The following is an 11,741-nucleotide window of genomic DNA, read 5'->3' as shown; positions in this document are numbered from 1 at the left end:
GTATGTACCCGACGGTTGAGTATACTTGGTCCCACCAACCTTTGCATGCTCTCTACTCATAAATCCCCATATGAAAACAACTTGCGCACCACGGCTAGAAAGCCTACTACACGTTCATATCTTCCCAGTATGGGAAGAGAAGCCCTAGGATCTCAGAATCTTAACCCCAAAATCCTCTCTATAAGGAAGTCCCTATATTTAAGGGATCTCAGTCAACTCTACACTACTATATAAACACCGAGTCCTCACTTCCTTGAGGTACGTGAAATTTCCTAGTCTCACACTATAAAGTTCTTGGAGATTTTTCAATCACTAACTTAATCTTTGGAAGGTCTTTAGCCTGCACTCCACTGGTGCTCTCTGTTGGTTCTTTGTTCTCTTGTTCTTTAGGTACCCCCGTTGTTGCCCATGTGGACAATCAGTTTACTAATGATTTTGTGAATCATCAATCCAAATCTAATTAGATTCTAAATTAAATTTTAATTGGGGTCTAATTTTGCGCTATATGTCTACCTACTTTTTTAATTTTTTTGGCAAATGAATTATTGGATGCAAAAACTGAAGAATCTAAATTCAATTTTTTGATAATCAGTCTAAATCTAATTAAACTCTAAATCATATATATATATATATATATATATAAAATGAGAAATCATTACATGTTTTAGAAATGTATGGTTTAAAAAATATGTAAGTTAATACCATGTATAATTTAAACATCTTTTAAAAAAAATGTATAATTTGAACCGTATTGTTGTGATTGTTTTTAATTGTAACTGTGTAAGTGTGCATATACACGAGGTTACACTCTAGTAACGAAATAATGGAAATGAAATTCTTTCTCCTCCCTATATCTCACTTCCTCTAGCGTGTTGTGGCTACGACTTAGTACATTTTCTCAATCATATATAATTGGCCACGTACGTTAGAAGTTAGAACTATAGGGGACACAAAAATTGTGGCCCAGATTTCTCTCCTTGAGATTCATAAAATCAATTTTGCGAAAGAGCAAATCAATGAAAAGTCCGTTCAAAGATTTAGTACCTATAGATTTATTGTATATCAATATGTCATCGAAAAAGCAAAAAATTGAGCTTTGATATATATATATATATATATATATATATGTATGTATAAAAGTAGATAAAAATTTTCAGAAAATCTTATTACATACTTTATACACACTGCATTTTGAAATCTTCTTTTCAAAACACTTTTATTTAAAATTACACCCAAATTTTAAATAAAATGTCACTTAAATTTAAGAAAATGTCACCCAAATTTAAGAAAATAAAATTGTCACTTGCTCCTGTTGTTAACTCATTATGCTATAACTACTAATTTGAAATTAAATAAATTTGTAAATTATAAATTGAAAACTAGTGAGAAATACTAAATTTATATAATTCTTATTTTATTTGTAGATCATGAGAAAATCAACTACAATGTTTGATTTTTTTTCAAAAGAAAAGATTCAAATTCTTTAAAAGTTAATGTAGTATTGCCAACTATTAATGTTGCTATTCCAATTCCGAATTCAATCATAAATGATTTTGAAGATTTAAAATAGTATTGAGTTCCCTTTCATAGATAATTTATTAAGAAATAATAGTGTTTTGTGTCTTTTGTTTTTATCGATAGATGATTGTATCTTAGTACATTAAAAAACAATGTTTTTTTTTTTTTTTTTTGAGAAAGAAACAATGATTTTGTGTATTTGTCTTGATTGATAGTTTGTTAATACTATATAGATGCTTATTTGAAGTTTTTATATTTTTATTTTTCTCTTATCTCCAACCCCTAACTTGAAATCTTGAGTCCGTCCTTGGGTGTGACCAATAACTCTTTGAACTTTTCAAGAACGAAAAATGCTTTTTTGATTTAGGTGCAGATGGTTGAGAAGAGCAGAGAAAGAAAGATAGTGATGAAATGGGATTTGGATTTTGTAGGAGACCCTAAGGAGTCTTGAATTGTTTGGGTGAGGAAAGTCAATACGCAAGCTACACCTGGACCAAGTAACGCCTGGACACACATGTCAACTTCAGTAAAAGAGGATGGATTGGATATACAGTTTATAAACTAATATAGATGGCAATTTACCTAGTAGTTGTGTGAATGCAAAAGCAACTAAATATTTTTTTCCTTTTTTATATTCACATTGCGGGATCTTGGATGTTTCTGTGTAAAACCAATAAAAAAATATGTAAAATATTTTAAGAAATTTCGTCATGCATAACCTGGGGCCGTTTTAGACTAATTAATTCGACCTTATCATGAATGATGTTCTGTGAATAATAATAAAAAATTCTGATTATTACTACAATGGAGGGAATGGGACTGCCGACCCAACTGATGTTTTAATCTATATTATATTAATGATAATATTTCTTTTTAAATAAATAACTAATAATTTGTTCAATTCAATGCCCTACTAAAACAAGAAACGTAAGAGATTTGACTTATGAGGTTAGATTATCGTCTACACTAAAAATTAATTATTGTTTTAATATGATAACAAAAGGTAATCATTATTTAAACTTAAAAAAAAAAAAAGAGTTTATACACTTTATTTATTTATTTATTTTAAATAATATATAGTTTTATCAAATTCCTCTCATCTCACTAAGTGAAATACTAGCTAAATAAAACTGCTCCATTTCATTGAATGAGAAAATAAAATGAGAGAGTAAATGAACAATCAATACTCAACTCAGGATTTCAAGTTGGGGGACCAGAGATAAGTAAAAAAAACCTTAAATAAGCATCTATATAGTATTAACAAACTATCAACCAAGACAAATACATAAAAAAAAAAAATTAAAAAAAAATATTTTAAGATACAATCATCTATCAACAAAAACAAAAGCACAAAATACCATTGTTTCTTAATACATTTTCTATGAAAAGGGAACTCGATACTGTTTTAAATTTTCAAAATTATTTATGATTGAATTTGGAATTAGAATAACAACATTAGTAGTTGGCAATACTACATTGACTTCTAAAGAATTTGAATATTTTCTTTTGAAACAAAATCAAACATTGTAGTTGATTTTCTCATGACTTACAAATAAAATAAGAATTATATAAATTTAGTATTTCTCACTAGTTTTCAATTTATAATCTACAAATTTATCTAATTTGAAATTAGTAGTTATAGCATTATGAGTTAACAATAGGAGCAAGTGACAATTTTATTTTCTTAAATTTGTGTGACATTTTATCATATTATATTACTTGTCTTTGTTTTTTTATCTTTGTCTTTGTATCTCTGCCTTTATCTCTTTGTCTTTGTCTTTGTCTCCATATTTTTGTGGGTCCGTCCTTGGATGAGTTATAGAAATATGTAAACAAAGACAAGGAGATAAAGGAAGAGATACAAAGACAAAGACAAATAATATAATATAACAAAATGTCACACAACTTTAAGAAAATAAAATTCTCACTTGCGCCTATTGATAACTCATAATGCTGTAACTACTGATTTGAAATTAGATAAATTTGTAAATTATAAATTGAAAACTAGTGAGAAATACTAAATTCATATAATTCTTATTTTATTTGTAGATCATGAGAAAATCAAATACAATGTTTTATTTTTTTTTTTCAAAAGAAAATATTCAAATTCTTCAGAAATCAATGTAGTATTGCCAACTTCTAATGTTGCTATACCAATTTCAGATTCAATCATAAATGATTTTAAAATTTAAAGATATAAAATCATAGATAATGTATTAAGAACAAGGTGGTTGATACCGTACCATACCAGTACCAAAATGTCAACATTTCGTACTATTTAAATACTAACTATACTGGCCAATTTTGGGCGTTTCAGTCAGTATTGGGCATACCGGTTGGTACAAAAATAAGCTTTATTTTATTTTATTTTTTTATTTTTTAGTTTTGTAATTTTTGAATTTTTGTAAGGGCTGAATAGTAACTTATTTGCATTAACTTATTACTATTATTTGTTTTCTTATTATGCTAAAGTCTAAAGTCTAAAACCATGAATAATTTGTTCAAAATTGAGATAATGTTTTATGGTAAACTTTCATTTTTATTATATAATATATATATTTATTTATTTATTTATAAATATAAAAAATAGCGGTAAACTCGAAATGGTACACCGGTATTGACTGGTATCAAAATATATCGTTCCACTAGTCAAACTGGTACAGTCTTCGATACAAGATTGGCTCCCTTAATTAAGAAACAATAGTGTTTTTTGTCTTTTTTTTTTTTGTTGATATATAATTGCATCTTAATATATTAAGAAATAATGATTTTGTGTATTTGTTTTGGTTGATATTTTTTTAATACTACATAGATACTTATTTGAATATATTTTTTTTCACTTATCTCTGACCTCCCCTAATTTGAAATCCTGAGATTGTCTTGCAACACCAATAAACATTTTTCCTAACTTTACCATTTTTATTCCTTGAAAGTTGAATAATTGTTCCTCTTTCTTTCACTTGCTCCTATTATTGCCTAACTAACAAACGACAAACAATCAAACACTAAAATTCTCTCTCTCTCTCTCTCTCTCTCTCTCTCTCTCTCTCTCTCTCTCTCTCTCTCTCTCTCTCTCTCTCTCTCTCTCTCTCTCTCTCTCTCTCTCTCTCTCTCTCTATATATATATATATATATATATATATATAATATAACTTTACTCACAAACTCAAACACCAACAAAAAGCCAAAAAAAAAAAACTCTCTGAGACAGAGAATCACAAACACAATTAAAGATTCATATATTGAATTCACAATCACCATCAGTTATCTGTAAAAACACATACACCACAAGCATAGATTTTTGTGATTCACAAAAATTATATTAGGTTTTGAAGGAGAGATTAAATACTTAAGTGTCAACAGTGAAGGCTAGAGCAATGAAGTTGGGTTGGGCAGATCAAGCAACCAGCAACAAGATAGGTCTCGCGTGGCGGTGTTGGTGTGGCTATTTGGGTCTATGTCAAAGTAGCGAGATGAGTCTTGCATGGTGCAGTGTGGGTAGTGAGATGATCTCGTGTGGTGGCAACGTAGGCGGCAGCTAGATGGGTCTCAGTCTCTAACTTCTTACCTCTCAATTTCTCTCTTTCTTGACTACTTTCTAAGTCTAGTTCTCTCTATTTTTCTTTTTCTTTTTTCTCTCATTTTTTTTTGTTTTGTTTTTTTTTTTTTTTTTTTTTATAAATAAAATTTGGATTTACATTTAAAAAAAAAAAGATTTACATGGGTTGGGCCTAGGTTAATGGTTCTTGATTTTGGAAGGGGCCAAAGCTACAAAGTTAGGCGTGCAAGTAAATTTTTTTTTTTTTTAATTCACCTACTATTTTTTTTTGGGGCTAGGGGGGCCGGGCTCCCTTGGGCCCCCACATGGGTCCATCCCTGAGTACCTCAATATAGGTTTCCCAAAGATCATCATCTTTTGTCACTCTTTTGGAAAATTTCATCCCAGCAAAAACAATTATTTGAGGAGATCCTTGATGTTTGTATACTTTTCATTAAGCTTAAATACTGATCTTCAAGTACATCATTGCCACCAAGAAGTTCAAATTTTTAACTGAATTATGCAATCATCAAGGTCAAAGCTTGCACATTGTATGAAGGACCAATTTCTTCTTTCTGCGAAATTGCTCTAACCTAAGATTAATAAATAATAGACCATGAGAATTACTATTAGCAAAGGATTAGTCATCCTCTTCACCTACAACTTTAAAATAACTCTCATTATGAGAGCATTAATTTTAAACGTATAGGGCACCAATGAAAAAATGAACCCTATTAAGGGCCAAAATTTCACAAGAAAGCCCATTCCATGAAAAGTAAGGAAAGACCATGGGTCTTAACAAAAGAAGGCCCAATTCATGAAGTTAAGAAGGACCATGAAGGCTCAAAGTCCCAAAAAGAAGGAAAAAGAAAGAAATAATAAAGAAAAAAGAAGAGGATCTCGGTCAGAGGACATGCAGCAAGGATCTCGGCTAGGGTAGAGGATATGCAGCAAGAAGAATCAACATCAAGGCCTTATGTATGTTCAGATTTCCAACAAAAATGCCATTAAAAATCCAGCAAAATCCAGTGAAAGAACTGGGCTGGGATACCCAGAGGCTACCAGAGGCTCGGGATCCTCGGGACGTGTAGCACAGCTAAAGTGGGATTGAGACAGCTCAAAAGGGGTACTACAAAATACAAGAAACGAAGAATAGATATGTCCTTCTCAAGCACCCAATGGTGCAACAAAGAACTAGAGAGCTTGGAGAGTGACAATTCATGAACAAAAGGCTGGTACCTTAGGGAACCCAGAATGAAGAACTATAATGGGAGGTGGTTGGGAAAACCTTCAACCCAGCAGAAATGGATTCTGCTCACTTGGGAAAAATGACAGCAAGGAAAGACAACCAAAAGCTAAGTCTGAAAAGTAAGAAGCCTTGAAAGAAGAGGGATTGAAGGTTAGCTGCCTAAAGGCGCCCCGGAATGGAAAGTCAGCAAGTGACTTTTAGAGAAACAGCACTAAAAGATGAAAACTATCAGAAATAGGGAAAGAACCAGCCATTAAAGTGGCTGACATAACAGTGGCTTTGGTACCTAGGGAGCCAAAAGGGGGGAATCAACGGTATCCTGAACCCTAAAATGACACAATAAAAGGGGAACGTAGCCAACATTGAAAGGGGAGGGAGTAATAGAAAATCACAATAGAATCGTTGAGAAAAACTCTGTCAAAAACTCAAAGAAAGTAGTGAAATATCTCCCGGTATCCCAGAAACAGCCACTATAGCACATACTTGGATTCAAAAGGATTCAAACTTTGCAAGTCTTAGAGGCTTAGATAGCCATCAAAGTCTGTAATTTTTGAGCTTATTTGAACCTTGTATCACGTCTTAGTGAGCACATTGTAACCATAATTAAGAAAATCTAATGAAGTATTTCTTATTAATTTGAGGATCCCTAACAATTGTTTTGTGTATTTCCTAATTACTTGGCATTCCTTTTGCTGTTTTCATTGTTATTCAATACAAATATTCTCGTTTGCTAGTTTATTTGTATTGTAGGAAGCTTGCCTTGTGCACCACTTGGTTTTTAAACAGTCCCTTTAGCTGTGGTGAACCAAGCCCAATCCATCAAACTACAACTATTTGGCCTAGGATCCTTGGGCTTGTGTACTAAAGAAAAAGGCACTCTCACATTTTGGTGACTCCACTGAGGACTGGGAAAAAGGAGAGGGAAGAAGCAGTCCCTTCACAAGCATGACTCCAAAGCTAGGAAACAGCAAGAGGAAGGAAAGTTCTTTTTAAAGTGCGGGTTCCTCCAAAGAACGTCTCACCAAGAGACTATATGGAATTTTGGGGAACCTCCCAACACAAGATAAGTTTTATGCGTCATTATTTTCTTCACTTTACAATTTGAACATAATGGATCATTGCCCTGCTCTTTTAAAAATAACCAGGGGATCATGTAGTAATATTTAAACAATCATAATATTGTCTCATTGCTTTAAAGAAAAATGGAGAAGTGAACAAATAAAAAAAATATATTGATGAAATGAAGATTGTATGAGCTACATAGTAAAGCAATTGCCTCACGATTGGGGGCTGATTTATTTTCTTTTAAAAAAAATGCATAATATTGTTTCATTTCTTTTATTAAAAAAAAAAAAAGAAGAAAGAGAAGTAAGCGAATCAAAGAGGCTTGATGAAATGTAAATTACATAGCAAAGCAATCGCCTCACGTTGTGGGGCTAAATAATTTTGCAGCAACTTGATAAAAATATCATATGGGGCAGAACAAGTTCCTTGGCTCCGCCCATGGATTTAGCAAATGGAGAAGTTCCATGATCCAGCAAAGCCTTGGAGATCCTTGATCCCAGTAAAGCCTGGGAGATCCTTGATCCCAACAAAGCTAAGGAGATCCTTTATTCTAGCAAGACTGAGTACATCCTTAATTCCAACAAAGTCTAGGAGATCCTTGACTCCAGGAAAGTAAAGCCTGGGAGATCCTTGATCCCAACAAAGCTGAGGAGATCCTTTATTCCAAAAAGGCTGAGTACATCCTCAATTCCAACAAAGTCTAGGAGATCCTTGACTCTAGGAAAGTAAAGCCTGGGAGATCCTTGATTCCAACAAAGCTGAGGAGATCCTTTATTCCAGAAAGGCTGAATACATCCTTAATTCCAACAAAGTCTAGGAGATCCTTAACTCCAGGAAAGTAAAGCCTGGGAGATTCTTGATCCCAACAAAGCTAAGGAAAGTAAAGCCTGGGCTGCACAGTAAATGACTCTATCAGTTACTCAAACAGTGACAATATGACATCATTTTTTATTTTATTTTTTCAAAAAACGCAATTGTTAAGATAGTGAGTCAGTGACTAATACATGCAGCATTTAAATTTTTTTTTTTTTTTCAAAAAATGCAAGTGGCAAGACTGTAACCCATAGGGCCATTTGGCATTTTTTTTTAAATATATATATATTTTTTTTCAAAAAATGCAAGTGGGAAGACACTAGAGTTACTAGACAAGACCACTCACACTCAGTGATGAGACTATTCGGCTATTCCTCCTGACACACATTTTTTGATTGAGAAAGATAGCCTCACTCACACATATTAACTTCTTTTTTAATTCAAATTTTTTTTTTTTTTGATAAGAACGTTAGGCCTGTTCATGGTCATGGATAAGAATTCAAAAATGTTTTTTGACTTGTTCAGGGATGAGAACGTTAGGCTTAGGCGGCCTCTTCTCTTCAGCTCTTCTTAGAACGGTATGATATTTATAAGCACACACACACACACACACACACACATATATATGAGATGGGTTCAAGTTACACTTGGTGTAACTCTAAAAAAATTACATATTTTTTAAACCATTGGATTTAAGTAAATCCAACGGTAAAAAAAAGATACTAATTAATGCTAATATTCTGAATAAGATCTCATTTATTATCCCTTATTTATGACATTTCATACTTATCTCTAAACCCAAAAAAATGTATATGTTTCTCTCTCCTTCATCACTCTTCCACCTCCATGAGAAATTATAAGGTCCTCATAGTGGACAAGTGACGTGGTCCATCATTCAACTAAGAAACCCCCACCTATTTAAAATTGCTAAGTTAGAATTTTTTTTTAAACTGAAACTAATTACTGAATCAAACAATTTTGAACAAATGAGAGTCTTTTAATGGAATAGTGGACAAGTGATATGGTCCTCCAGAGTACTGTATAATTTTCCACTACTTGGACATTATCATGTCTTCTTCTATCCAAAAATAGTACAATCTAATATCCTGCGTGTCCAACCCATCTATCCTCATACTGAATTTTTTCTTTCCCATTCTTGAGGCTAGACAAGTTGTTAAGAGGAGCGGACAAAAGCAAAAATTTATCAACATCCACAGAATAAAATAATTAAAAAAATCCAGACCAAAAGATGACTCCAAGAACATCCACAAAACCGAGGAAAAACCAAATGCTTTCCTGTAATCAAGCCTTTAAGGATCTATAAAAGGATTGGCCGAAATTTATTTCATCACCTAAAAATAATTATTTTCAAATTAAACTTAATCTATGTCATGCTTGTGCCAGCGTTGTTGTTATTAGCTTCACAGCTTGCCTTCATTTCTATCTTGTAAAGTTTTTTTGAAGGAAAGGAACTAAATCATGTACATATTAATACACCATAGTCTTGTGGAAAATAAGTAATTTGGTCCTGTACGCTGGTGTTTAAAATGTGATCCCTAATAAGATTTGATGTAACCCTTTTCCCATTTGAGACTTGGAAAGATTTTACAGATTTTAATTCGCATGTGTCACTTTTCCTTCTTCAACTCAGCTTTCCAAAATCTCAACTGCATCTTTGAGGGATTTGAGTGATGGAGGAGAAAGAGAGGGTAGAGAAAAATGTGAATTATAGAGGAGAGAGAGAGAGAGAGAGAGAGAGAGAGAGAGAGAGAGAGAAACGTAGACCTTTGTTTTGGTTTAGAGATCGGTATGGAAGGTAATAAATTAGGGATAATTAATGAGATTCTAATTAGAATATTATCATTAATAAGTGTCTTTTTTAACCGTTGGATCTACTAAAATCCAATAGTTTAGAAAATGTGTAATTCTTTCGAGTTACACCAAGTGTAACTTGAACCTCTCTCTCTCTCTCTCTCTCTCTCTCTCTCTCTCTCTCTCTCTCTCTCATATATATATATATATATATATAAACATGCTCATGTTGGTTCGGTCTTCGTTGATGTGCACATCTCAGCGCCAATGGCCGCACCGATTCGACGTTGGTAGTGAAGATCTACCGCCGACCACCGTGCCAAAAACCTTCAGCGGAGCCCCGAGCAGGGCGGGGCGGTGCGGTCAGTCCGGTTCTGTTGGTGTTGATATATCCATAAATAGGCCTAATTTACGCCCTTGAAGTTTGGGGTTGATTGGATTTTACACCCCAAAGTTTCAAAAACTTGATTTTAAACCCTAAAGTTTGTTTTTGTTAGCAATTCACCCCCCATAGTTAGTTTCTGCTGTTAAGTGACATATTATCATGCTAATGTGTTTTATTTTTGTTAAATTTGCCTCAAAACTACGTCATTTCAGTGATGACTAAGTGAATAGCTGGCACAATCAAAACTACATCGTTTCAGGCCTAAACTAAAAATACAAACATGTAGCTTAAATGGCAGGCAATGATCTGAATCCCAAAAGCAGGAAAAAAATTGGCCTTTGCCCTTTTTAAAAAAACAATCCAGCATTTTGCCCTCTTTCCCAAACTAATTAGGGAAATGCCCATCTTTTGAAATTCGATTTTCTCAAAATTAAGTTAAGCCCTATAGTGGCGTTTTTAAGGAGTCTATAGTGACATTTTAAGGACCTATAGTGGCGTTTTGTAACTCGATCTCCATGAAGTCGAGTTATAGGTAAAAAAAAAAGAAAAAAAATTGCATGTAACTCGACTTCATGGAGGTTGGATTACAAAACGCCACTATAGGTCCTTAAAACGTCACTATAGGCTCCTTAAAACGCCGCTATAGGGCATCATAATTTTTTTTTTTTATAACTCGATTTTGAAAAAATCGAGTTTCAAAAGAAGGGAATTTCCCTAATTAGTTTGGAAAATGGGGCAAAATGCTGGTTTTTTTTTTTGAAAGGGGCATTTTCCCATTTTCTCCCCCAAAAGCATCAACTCTACCAATATACACATTTTAAGATTCAGAATTCAATTTAGAATAGAAGAAAAACCAAAAAAAAAAGTAAACGCATAATGAAATTGGATATATATATATATATATAATAGAAAGAAAGACCTTCTTTAACTTTTTATAAAGCTTTGTAAAGGGGTTTCTGGTTCTTTCTTGTCAAAGTTTGGCTGGTGAAATGGACACGTTCCACTGCAAGAGAAATGGCGACAATCACAATGCACACCGATGCAACCACCTATGTTGGTGTGTACTCTAACGTTATACTCCCTTCTCTTCCTTCACTCATTGTTACTCCTTAATTCTTAATTTCTGCTTTCCTCTCTCTTTTCTTACAAAAGGTGGAGGCTATTTGTTTATGGCCCAGTGATTTCATGAATGAAGATCTAGCAAACCCCCCCCCCCTTCCCCACAACCAAAAAAAAAAAAAAAAACTAAGACTACGAAAGCCAAATTCAAAAGGAGAGAAAAAGAGAAGAGTAGCTCACTATTGGCATTGCCGCTGCTGTCACCGCCTAGGTTCATGAGGTTTAGGTTAAGGAGGCTTGGG

Source organism: Quercus lobata, chromosome 7, assembly GCF_001633185.2.
Source record: "Quercus lobata isolate SW786 chromosome 7, ValleyOak3.0 Primary Assembly, whole genome shotgun sequence".
Taxonomy (NCBI): Eukaryota; Viridiplantae; Streptophyta; class Magnoliopsida; order Fagales; family Fagaceae; genus Quercus; species Quercus lobata.
This window is presented reverse-complemented; position numbering follows the sequence as displayed.